Source organism: Pocillopora verrucosa, chromosome 5 (assembly GCF_036669915.1).
Source record: "Pocillopora verrucosa isolate sample1 chromosome 5, ASM3666991v2, whole genome shotgun sequence".
In the NCBI taxonomy this organism is placed as follows: domain Eukaryota; kingdom Metazoa; phylum Cnidaria; class Anthozoa; order Scleractinia; family Pocilloporidae; genus Pocillopora; species Pocillopora verrucosa.
The window spans coordinates 20,057,628-20,069,246 of record NC_089316.1 but is presented as its reverse complement, the minus strand read 5'-3'; the positions used below and the strand labels follow the sequence as shown (position 1 = coordinate 20,069,246).

At 40.1% G+C, this 11,619-nt stretch overlaps 1 long non-coding RNA gene across 2 annotated transcripts; it reads right to left on the bottom strand.

Annotated features, from left to right (window-relative positions):
* Window positions 1-1,566: 1,566 nt before the first annotated feature.
* Window positions 1,567-11,619, bottom strand: LOC136281311 (uncharacterized). Of its 2 annotated transcripts, none has more exons than XR_010717672.1 (5): window positions 11,153-11,619; window positions 10,466-10,571; window positions 9,669-9,733; window positions 9,266-9,369; window positions 1,567-2,268 (listed from the first exon to the last, which is right to left on the bottom strand). It is a non-coding gene; the product is annotated as an uncharacterized lncRNA (long non-coding RNA). The 2 variants fall into 2 exon arrangements; XR_010717671.1 differs by having other exon boundaries at window positions 10,472-10,571.

Genomic DNA, 11,619 nt, shown 5'->3' with positions numbered 1-11,619 from the left:
TAGATTTGCACCTTCGAAGGTTATACTTTACACCCCACAGTTTGCCATGACAAACAACAATGATTAGAGATGCATCACCACAGGCGGTTTTTACGTATGCAGCACATCCCATCGTTGTCTACACAGGTTGCAGTTGTCCTCCTCTCACAAACCATTTCACTGCATGTCCCTTACCAGTCCGTTACCAGTCACTGCATGTCCCTTACCACTCCCTTACCAGTAAAACCAGCTACCATAAGGGGCAAGGGACCCTGCTCTGCGTTCCTTGGGTCAATGTTTGGCACGTCGAGAAGGATAAGATTATTGATGTCAGTGTCAGTACTCTGTGCGGAAAAACAGAACACATTCTTACATCCTGTTGTTTTCACTGGTTGCAGTTACTTCCTTCTCAAGAAACCACTACACGGCCTGTCAATTACAATTCACAAAAGGAATCATAGATAGGGAGAGATTCTCAGCACACCTTGACTCAATGTTTGGCACGTGGGTTAACATCAGAGCAATAATTTAAAGGTTACCACCCAGTGCAGCAAGTTGTAATGAATTCCATCCTCCTTTGTTCATCAGACACAGATCTGCTCCTCTCTTCATTAAACCCTGAACCTTGAACCTTGCCACTCACAGAAACATTCATTAGCAGCGTTCTACCTTTTGCATCTTGGGAGTCAACAGAAAAAAAATCATTATTTGAACAGAAATTTGAAAATAAATTTTAAAAGAAAGGCAACCAATAATAATAATAATAACGGAAATATCTTCACAGTGGAAATGAAAGCATTTCAAAATATCACTCAATACTTTTCCAGGTAGGTACTCAGTTGCTCAGAAACTGACATTGATCCACAGAAACAGGGGGAGCACCATTTTTATGTATTAAAGAGGGTGGACGATGAAAAGTTATGCACTTCTGAGGGGAGTGGGTCATCTGTGAAACATGCTTTAATCTGATGATGCAGGAAGTGTATCATAGATACTACAATTTTTATGACTTTGTTGGGTTAAGACTATAAGATAATCTTTTTTGGATTAGTTGCCAGTTGCTGAGGGAATAGAAAGCACTTTGGAACAGTGAGGCTCAATATGCTGTTAATCAGTTCCTCAAATTCTATGTGAAACTATGATTAAGAATCAGCATGATCTAATTTAGGAACAGCAGAACAGCTTTTGAAAACCTACAGATGCTGTAACCACTTTAGACTAGCTGCTTACCATAAGTAACTCATATTTGAAACTCCAGCTCAAATTGCACTTTAAATTGAATACGTTTGAAACCAAAAATCCCCTTTCTTTGAAATGTTTTGTTTTTTAAACACAGGTATCTTGTTCCCAAACTTATTAACTGATCTATTCATGCTTAAATTCAAGCACAAACAAAACCTTTCAGCGGCTTTAAACCATTTCCTTCCCAAGATCTTAATAGTAATTCTCCTTACTGTCTGACACATAATTTTTATGATGTTAGTTCAGAGAATTTGGTATTGGATCAACTTCTAATCTCCCACTAGACTTTTTCTTAATTCTCTTCACTTTTCTGCTTGATATTGTATTAACATTGTAAGGAGAAATGCTGTGTTGGTCACCAGTGGAAGTCAAAGGGTTAAACAACAATTCACAGGTAAATAAAAAGTCAGTTTTAACGGCATGTTATTATTTTGATAGTGTCTTTATTGTCCATGAATACACATAGAAAGATCGTACTCAGACAAACTTGTCACAGGTGAGACAATTACATAATACATCATTTTAATGGGTATTGCGTTATGCAACGATAGAGCGTGATATTTAAGTGCTTTTGGATTGCCGAGCATTGTTGATCATCTTTTCTAACAAACTTCAAATGGTAAATAAAATACAGCCTTATGCAATGAGTATCAAAACAAAGTTGTCTTCCTTAGTTCAGATAACATGTCTTGCCAGAGTGAGAGATGGGTAAGTAAAAGCAAAACAGTTGACTTAGGGTGTGGATAAAAATGACTCTTAGCAGGTGAATAGGGGTGGATTGGATTCAAGGGGTGGGCTCCATTTAATCGTGCAATTAGTAAAGGAAGTTGGGGAGGGGGCTGCTGAAACTTGTTTTCATTCTAGAGTTGAGCGCTTGAACGATGCAATCCAACACAACTTTCATTCGCTGCTTTCTGCCTGTTCCGTCTCTGGAGTCTATAGACAATTCAAAAGGAAGCGTGGACTTCATCTTGGTGACGTCGCTGTCTCTTTCAGCAGAGTGTAACTGATTCAATGCCTTGTTGTCCTCGCTCACAAAAGTGGCGCCTAAAATCGTAAAATTTTAAAAGGAATTAAGGCAACATAATACAATAACAATGTAGACACATAAGATTTATTATGGAACTCGTAAATTTTACTTTAGGAGAAATATTAGGCGACAATGAGATTTGCTATTGTATTCACGAGTAGTCAAGTTTTCCGGTCGATCTGTAAACCTCATAAGAGAGACTTAGAATCTCTCTGGCCATGACCAAGTGTGTCGACGCGTGAATTAAAATGCACGCTGTCGTGATATTGCGTTACACGGTCACGCCACTGGGTCGATGAACATCTTTATATTTAGAAGACTTAGGAGACAACGAATACACACGTGGCGGCAGTCGAGTTCGCACAATAAACAACCCTTTTGAGTTCACAGAATCGTGACATGGTGTCAGGAGTGGGATCTGTTCACCCCTAAAGATGACAGAAGCAGCTGAAGCATCCATAGTTGTGCCACCAGCGCCGACTCAAGTTTTTATTCCCCCGTCAAATTTGCCCCCGCCGAAAGCGCTTAATTTTGACGACAATTTAGCCACCGCATGGAAATCGTGGAAAGCAGCGTGGCAGCGCTACGAAATCGCTACTGGTGTATATAAACAAGAGGGTATAGTTCGTGTGTCGACATTACTAAGCATTATAGGCGAGGATGGCGTCAGAGCCCACGATACCTTTATTTGGAACGAAGACGAAAACGCAGACGACATTTCACAAGTCCTGAAGAAGTTCGACGAATTCTGCATTCCTAGGACACAGGTCATATATGAACGCTATAGGTTCAACAACCGACACCAGGAACCAGGCGAAAACATCTCGACGTATCTTACGGAGCTTCGAACGATCGCAAAAAACTGTGCACACGATACAATCACACCAGATGAAATTTTGCGTGACCGCCTCGTGCTAGGCATACGGGATGATCGCGTCCGCGAGAGACTTCTCCGTTTGAATGATTTATCTCTCCTACAAGCAGTTGACATTATTAAGTCGTCAGAACAGACCCAACAGCAAGCAAAGCTAATGGCTGGAGGAGACACTGCTGTTCATGCGTTACGGAAGGCGGGATCGGCAGAAAAACCTGAAGAAGAACGACAACTTAAGTCACAAGCATTTAGAAGACCGTCTAAAGAATGTGGAAATTGCGGAATGGTGCATGGACGTCATTGTCCCGCGTATGGAAGAACATGTTTTAACTGTGGGAGTATGAATCATTTTGCGAATAAATGTCATCGCCTCAAACCATGCCAAAAGGAAATAGTCTCGTACACAGGGGATCGCCGCAAAATTGCTGGTAAAGCTACCCTGCCTGTGTGGTCCCGTGGACAGCGGAGGTCAATGGAGTTTAACATCTTAGACGGAGACTATCAACCGATTTTATCATTGAACACCAGCCTCAATCTTGGCTTTGTGAGTTTGCATAATTGTGACGTCCTAGCATTACACGTCAAGTGTCCCAAAGCCTCCTTGCTCGAAGAGTATGAGGACGTATTCGACGGATTAGGGGCCCTACCGGGAACATACAAAATAGCCATAGACGAACAGGCGCAACCAGTTGTCCACGCACCGAGGCGAGTGCCAGTAGCCTTGCGTCCATGCATCAAAAACAAGCTGGACGAACTTGTTGATCATAAAGTTATTATTCCAGTAACAGAACCGACGCAGTGGGTATCCAGCATGTTGGCCATAGTGAAGCCAAACAAAGTACGTATCTGTATTGACCCGAGAGATTTAAATCGTGCCATTCGGCGAGAGCATTACCAGTTGCCGACTATCGATGAAGTGGCCTCCCGCTTAACAGGTGCCAAGAAATTTACTCTTTGTGACGCCAAGGATGGTTTCCACCAAATCCTCTTAGACGATGCTTCTAGTTTCCTGACAACGTTCAATACGCCTTTTGGGCGTTATAGATGGGCCCGCATGCCTTTTGGTATCTCAAGTGCGCCTGAAGTTTGGCAGCGACGCATGCATGAATTCGTAGAAAATTTAGAAGGAGTTGAAGTTATCGCTGACGACTTCCTCATCGCTGGATTTGGCGAAACTGACGCAGAGGTCAACTCGAGCCTTGAAAAGAACGAACGTGCGTTCTTCAAGAAATGCCGGGAGTGGAACCTCAAGCTCAACAAACTCAAGCTGAAAAGATCTCAAACCGAAGTGCGTTTCATGGGCCACCTCTTGACTCCTGATGGTCTAAAGGCAGACCCAGCCAAAGTTGGATATGCCACCGCCGACTGATGTGAAAGGCCTGAAGAGGTTTTTGGGGATGGTCAATTATCTGGCCAAATTCTTGCCACTCCTGTCCGACATGACAGAACCTTTGCGAAGGCTTGAGGACAAGGACGTCGAGTGGTGTTGGCTTGCACAGCATGAGAAAGCATTTACCACAGTCAAAGAATACTTGGCCAAGGCCCCGGTACTGAAATACTATGATGTTACTGAAGAAGTGACAATCCAATGCGATGCCAGCATAACGGGTCTAGGTGCAGTACTGATGCAAAAGGGTCAGCCCGTTGCCTTTGCCTCGCGAGCTCTGACCGACACCGAAACGCGTTACGCTCAAATCGAGAAAGAGCTCCTCGCCATAGTGTGGTCAACCGACAAGTTCAATCAATACATACTGGGACGCGAAGTTGTACACATCGAGTCTGACCACGAACCACTAAGGGCAGTTTTTTACCAAGCCAATACACAACTCACCAAAGAGACTCCAGAGAATGCTGATGGCCCTTCAGAATTACTCCCTGGATGTGCAGTATAAAAAAGGGGAACTTATGTGGGTATCAGATGCACTGAGTCGAGCATACCGCAACACCACCGAAGCCTCCAAGCACGATACAAGTCTGATCTGTACACTTGCCGAGATAGATCATTCAGAAAACCTCTCGATTGCACCATACAGGCTCGCTGAATTCAGAAACGAGATTGCCAGGGACCCAGTGATGCAAAAGCTAATCGGAGCAATCAAGGGTGAATGGCCAGTGTCAAGGAAGTCCTGTACCCCTGAGCTGACGCCTTACTATGACAAACGAAGTGAGCTTATAGAAGACAAGGGACTAGTATTCCTGGGGGAGCGATTGCTGGTACCCCCTTCCCTGAGAAAAGAAATGTTGAAGCAAATTCACCGATCACATATTGGAATCGAAGGGTGTTTACGTCGCGCTAGGGAGGTCCTCTATTGGCCCCTCATGAATTCGGAAGTAAAGGACTTTGTTTCCAAATGCTCAATCTGCCAGTCGCACCAGCCAGATCAGTGCCGCGAGGAATTGCAACCGTATCCGATCCCGTCGCGTCCCTGGTCGATGCTAGGTGCCGATTTTTTTGACCTTGGGCAACAACATTTCTTTGTCCTAGTCGACTACTGGAGTGGGTTCTTTGAAGTCCAGGAGGTTAAGGTGGCCACATCTGCTAGCGTGATAGCTGCGTGTAAAGTACAATTCGCCCGCCATGGGATACCAGACGTGCTTATTACCGACAACGGACCTCAGTTTACGTCATCGGTGTTCAGTGCATTCGTGAGAGAATGGCAGTTTGAACATAGAACGTCGAGCCCCCGTTACCCCCAGTCAAATGGCCGCGCCGAGAATGCCGTGAAGACCTGCAAGAACTTGATGACGAAAGCGAAAGCGGATGGGCAAGACCCGCTGTTAGCCCTTCTTGATTGGCGCAACACCCCAACAGAGGGTCTAGGAACATCACCCGTACAGAGACTGATGGGACGCCGCACACGCACTTTCTTACCAACCCATGAAACGCTCCTGCGGCAGCCATCACACCAGGAAACAGCCACCAAATTAGCTGAGCGCAAGAAAAGACAAGCTCAACAATACAACAAAAAGTTTCGCCCTTTAGAGGCACTAAAGTGTGGACAGGCCATCAGGATGCGGCTTCCCGGAAGGGAGGAATGGAGTCTGGGGACCTGCATGAAAGCCTTGGGGAACAGGTCTTATGAAGTTGAAGTTTGCGGCAGGCGATACCGACGCAACCGTCGGCAACTGCGCCTGACCCCGGAAACAGCACCACCTATGAGTCTGGTAGAACTAACTCCGCCCGAGTCTACCCTCAAACCGGCGCCAAATCTGACAGAGCCAGGACCTCCTCCACCGGAGTTCCATGGCGAGACCAAAACAGAGAGAATGCCACCTGAAAATGAGATGGGAACTGAGCTTGAGCCACAAAGGATTGAAACTCGTCGATCAGAACGCAGACGTCGACCGCCTTTGTGGCATCAGGATTACCATATGAACTGAACATTGAATGATTGAGCCGCTAAATAGTTGTTGGGTTCTGTTTCTATTTTTTTATGATTTCAATGAAGAACAATGTTTTATCGATTTTATGTGATTTGAACAGTGATCGAAACCGAACATTAAGTATTAATTAACTTTTGAAGATAAACTTTGTAAAAAGGGGAAGATGTCGTGATATTGCGTTACACGGTCACGCCACTGGGCCGATGAACATCTTTATATTTAGAAGACTTAGGAGACAACGAATACACACGTGGCGGCAGTCGAGTTCGCACAATAAACAACCCTTTTGAGTTCACAGAATCGTGACACACGCGTGATCTGCACGATACGAGCGGATCACTTGCTCAGTGCACATGCAAACAACAAGGGTGTAACTAGTTCTACCAAAGAGCAACACACGAAGTGCACGACACACCACCGTGGCAAGTTAGCAGACAAAATCCAAGTATCCCTAACAGGCGCGTAGGAGGGGGGGTTCGAAGGGTTCGAACGAACCCCCTTTGAAGTTCGATAATGGCGGACTGAAATACAAATGATTATAACTGACAACACCAAAGAGGCCGTTTTTTTTTCTCTGCTTGTTCTCAGAACGGTTGAATCATGTACAGCTGTACCTAAATCAGGCGAATTTGAAAAAAAAAACACCAACAACAAAAAACCAGAAAACGCAGTAATTAAATGAACCAAACGCAGGCAAGACTCAAATGTTAAACATGTTCAATGCAGAGCTAAGTAAAATAAAGCATATTTTGCCTCCAGTTTCAGCTTCAGTGAAGTGTGGGACCAGAGTGTTATATGGAAAAAAGGCAGACAAAATTATATACGCTGAAACATTTTGACAATTGATCCAAGTGCCAATTGACTGACCCATAAGCCATAAATAGATATAGATAGCTATTTTTGATCAACATATCATTCTATGTTTGAGAACCGACTCATTTCATTCTTTATTGGTTCAAGATTTATCTATATGAATGTATACTCTCATGAGATCTCTTTTTTTGGAGTTTAGTCGAGTGGCGCTTTGATTGATAAGTGTTAGGATAATAAAGTTCTACAGGTATTGTTTCCATACATTTCCTTATTGGTCGTAATTAAAGCAGAAACAGTTACATAAATTCTATATTTTTTAAATTTAAGCTTTATCTCAGTCAGCAATTACATGAAGGTCTTTGCTTGACCATAGTTGATTATTCCAAATAATTTAAGGTGCTAATTATAATCCTCTAACATTGTGAAAAAAAGTTTAGAGCTAAATTTATTAATACTTTTTATTCTCTTTGTCAGACCTGATAGATTTATTGATCTGTTGCATACAAGCTAGTCTAACAGACAGTTACAATTTAAGCTGTTTAACTCAGATATCTTTACAATGTAACATAAAGCTTATTCAATGGGTATGCACTCTTCTAGTTTGTTCCAGCTCTCTGTTTTCAACTCAAGTTTGTTAATAAGTATTAATTTCCTATATAATATATTACTGTTTTCATATTGTCTTCTATTTGTTTACTTCTAAGTTTATTTTGCGATTACCTATCAGATATTAAGCAGCAATAAAGTTTTATAAAACAAAACACAACACAGTCTAGACAGCTGTGTGGAGCTTTGTACACACAGTTAACCCTTTGGCCCCTAAGACTGACTAGCATCTAATTTCTCCTTTCTATTTCACCCCTAAATCAAACATGAAAGTTAGGAGAATAGAGGAGATGATCACCAACTAAAGCAGCTCTTGACTGTTACACAAATTCTCTTTGTCAGCCTCTTTGAAAATGTATGGAGAACAGTATGGAAAATATACATACTGATGTTAGGGTGAAAAGGGTTAAGAGAAAATATAAGTAATTACCTCTCTGTAAGTTAATAGCATCAAGCCTACAGAGATATGAATGCACATAGCTCACTCTTACATGCCAAAACTTTTTTCTTATCAGATGTGTAAGTCTTAATCACAATAATTGGTCATTTCTTTACAAGGTAAATATGCAATATTATGTGTTCCCTGAGACACTTTGCAGCCCTAATAGGTATGCAATACATATCTATTTTAGCAAAATTTAAATGTTGCATCTTTTCCTTCACTGCTTGTGTGTACCAAAATATGTTTCTCATGGCAGCTTTTTTTTGTTACCCTGCCAATCCCAAATCAAAACTGACTAAATTTAAGTTGCAGAAGAATCACAACATGACCCAACAATACTCCAAGTGTCACCAAGAGGTAGCAAAAAATATGTGTATAACTAAAAGTTCCAATATGCAATCATCATCAACATTAAAAGTTACCATCTATAACCATTTTAAAATTCGCTTTAAACCCTTCAACTCCCAGATCTGATAGTCAATTCTACCAGCTACTACATAATTATTTCCTTTTAGATCAAGACAACAACTTCTACTTGATATGTTTGAGTATTATTGTTGCTTGTTTGCTGGATGATGTATGGATATTGCAGGGAGAAGTTAGATTTTAATAACTTCTGAGAGTTAAAGGGTTCAATGGTATTCTGTGGCATCTCTTCATAATTCATCCAAAAATGTCTATGATACAGTCGCATAAAATTTTGATTGATTGCAAGCATATAAATATGACTCTCTTATCAATAAGCTTTTACTTTAGTCACCCAGTTAGTGCTTGGATAATTTGAATGCAAAATGATGCATGTAACTCTAAGCTGCTGAGCTTAAAAAGATGTTCTCTTTTATCTTCAGTATGCATGTGGCTTATTTTTCAGTACAGAAACAAATTAGTGCCTAACCTGCAATACTACATTGGACATTCACACAACTGATGCACACTCTGTTTGTTCATTGCTCTCTATTTCTCCATCTTCTAAGCTGCTGTACAGGTGTGAAACATTGACTATGGACAATGGAAAGAAATATCAAGTAAGCTTATACCATAGCCAGCAAACATCACAACCCCAAACACAAACAAAAGAAAGGGCAAATTAAGATTGTTTCTGAGGAGCTGAACTTTATCATTGTCCCAAAATGAAAATGTTTATTGTTCATAACCTTCTTTTACATTGATGAACTAAATTAAGGCATATAATTAGCTTACAATGGCTTCATCAGGATGTTGAATACTCAAAGGCAATTCTTTTCCCATAAGGTGTGTTTCATTAATGATTTAGTTTTTAATTCCTGATAATAACTTACCGACTGTTACACCATTTTTGTGAAAAACTTTAAGGCCAGGTGCTATGCCACCACAATGTCTCTCCCTAAGGTAGAACAAGAACAAAGGTATTGAATCTAAAAATCAAGTGTTTACAGAAGATAAATGAATCAAATGATTCTGATCTGTCATCATGCAAACTCCACCCTAAGCTTTGCATTCTGTTTAGATCACACAATGCATAAAAAAATCCTTTTCAGGTTCCTCCTTGACTTTCCAATTACATTCTGTATGGTTTTAATTATTAGAGAGAGAAATACTTTCAAAATTATGAACTTTTAATATACAAAGCCATTAACAAATTGTCATGATCATCTCTACAGAGCCCAGTCATGGTGCTGCACATACAAATAATATGGAGCAATAAAGTTACAGGTGTCATCACACCACCTGTATTTGTCTACATCTGCAGATTTCACTGATTGTCTGAATGTCCGTGTGAACTTTATTAGATTTCACATGTTTATCTTAGTAAATGTTTTACTATTGGAAACAATTGTAGTTGTGAATACCTTGAGGTCCCTTTCAGTTAACTGAACTAATTATTAACTTATCATTTCTTTATACATGTACTTAGCAAATTAGACTACCTTTCTTGGAATTTTTGCAAGACAAATGCCATGTTTCTGAATTAATTATAAGTTAGTCAACAGTGAGTTAACTTTAATAAACAAAATGCCAAGACTAGCAACTATTTAACAATTATTCTTGTTTATTCAATGATTGAAAAACATTGTTTTTTAAAGGCTAGTCAGAGAGGCAACAAACATTTCACTACCATTACATTCATAGAAATAGCATCCACTTGTTCCTTCTCTTGATAAGTCAAATCCATATGCAAAGATGTTAGCACCATTGTCATCTTTAATGACATTAACTTTTGCCTGATGAAGCAATACAAAGCTTTTACTGTAAATCCACAAACTAGAAACAGGGAAAAGGAGTCTATACAGCATACAAGTATAATAGCATGATGCCTTGTATAATTTTCAAATACAAATCAAATATTAATGAGTCACTTTTCATAGAGGGCACATGTGCATCTTTGACTATTAAGTGTTTTTGCTTAAAATGACGAATATGTTTTCCATTCCAGTAACACAACAACAAACAATGTAGCAGATTACATCTCTCAGTTAATATGTGCGATATGATTGGTCAATTTAGCGGGCTGTATTTCACCGCATGGCCCGCTAAATTCAAAAGTTTGTTTAAATATATTAAATAAATATTGTACTAATCTTGTTTTCTTGGTTACTACTGTAAGTTACAGAACCTTGTCTTTTACCCCTCAGATTTATGGTCTGCATGCGTTGCCTTTGGGCTATAAATGCCAGCTGAAAAAATGAGGTCCATAACTTAATGTGGAGACCTTTGATTTTGGATAAACCCTGACAAAAAAAATTGATAAATTCCATAGGGTTTTATTGAGTAACTGTAGGAAGAGAAAATTGAAATCACTTACCTCAAATCTAAACTTTTTAACTGGATGAACATTGTTTTTGTCAAGAAGAGAGAACATTTGTGCTACAAAGGATGATATGGAGAAAAACAAGGAATAAAACAAAAAACTTAAAGTGATGTAAAAGCACAAAAAAATTTGTGATCAGTAAACAAAAGGTAATTCACATCCTGTCATAGTACTTAATATTTTACAAAACATTCAGGAAATGCATCAAATAAGTAATGAAGATTTAAGTAATTAAAATATGGTCTGTTCTAAAAGAGTGGCCTCAAGATTGGATCTGTACTCGATCACCACCAAAGATAGCCTACAAAGGAGCAAACTAGGGGAATTGTTAGAGCTATGTGGATTTTAAATGCTGCATCTTTAGTTCCTTGATACCTTGAGCCAGTAAAATTTACAATAAGCTCTGTAGCCCAACAGTAGTTGTCATCATGTGTACTGCTATACATTAAACCTCTAGGAAG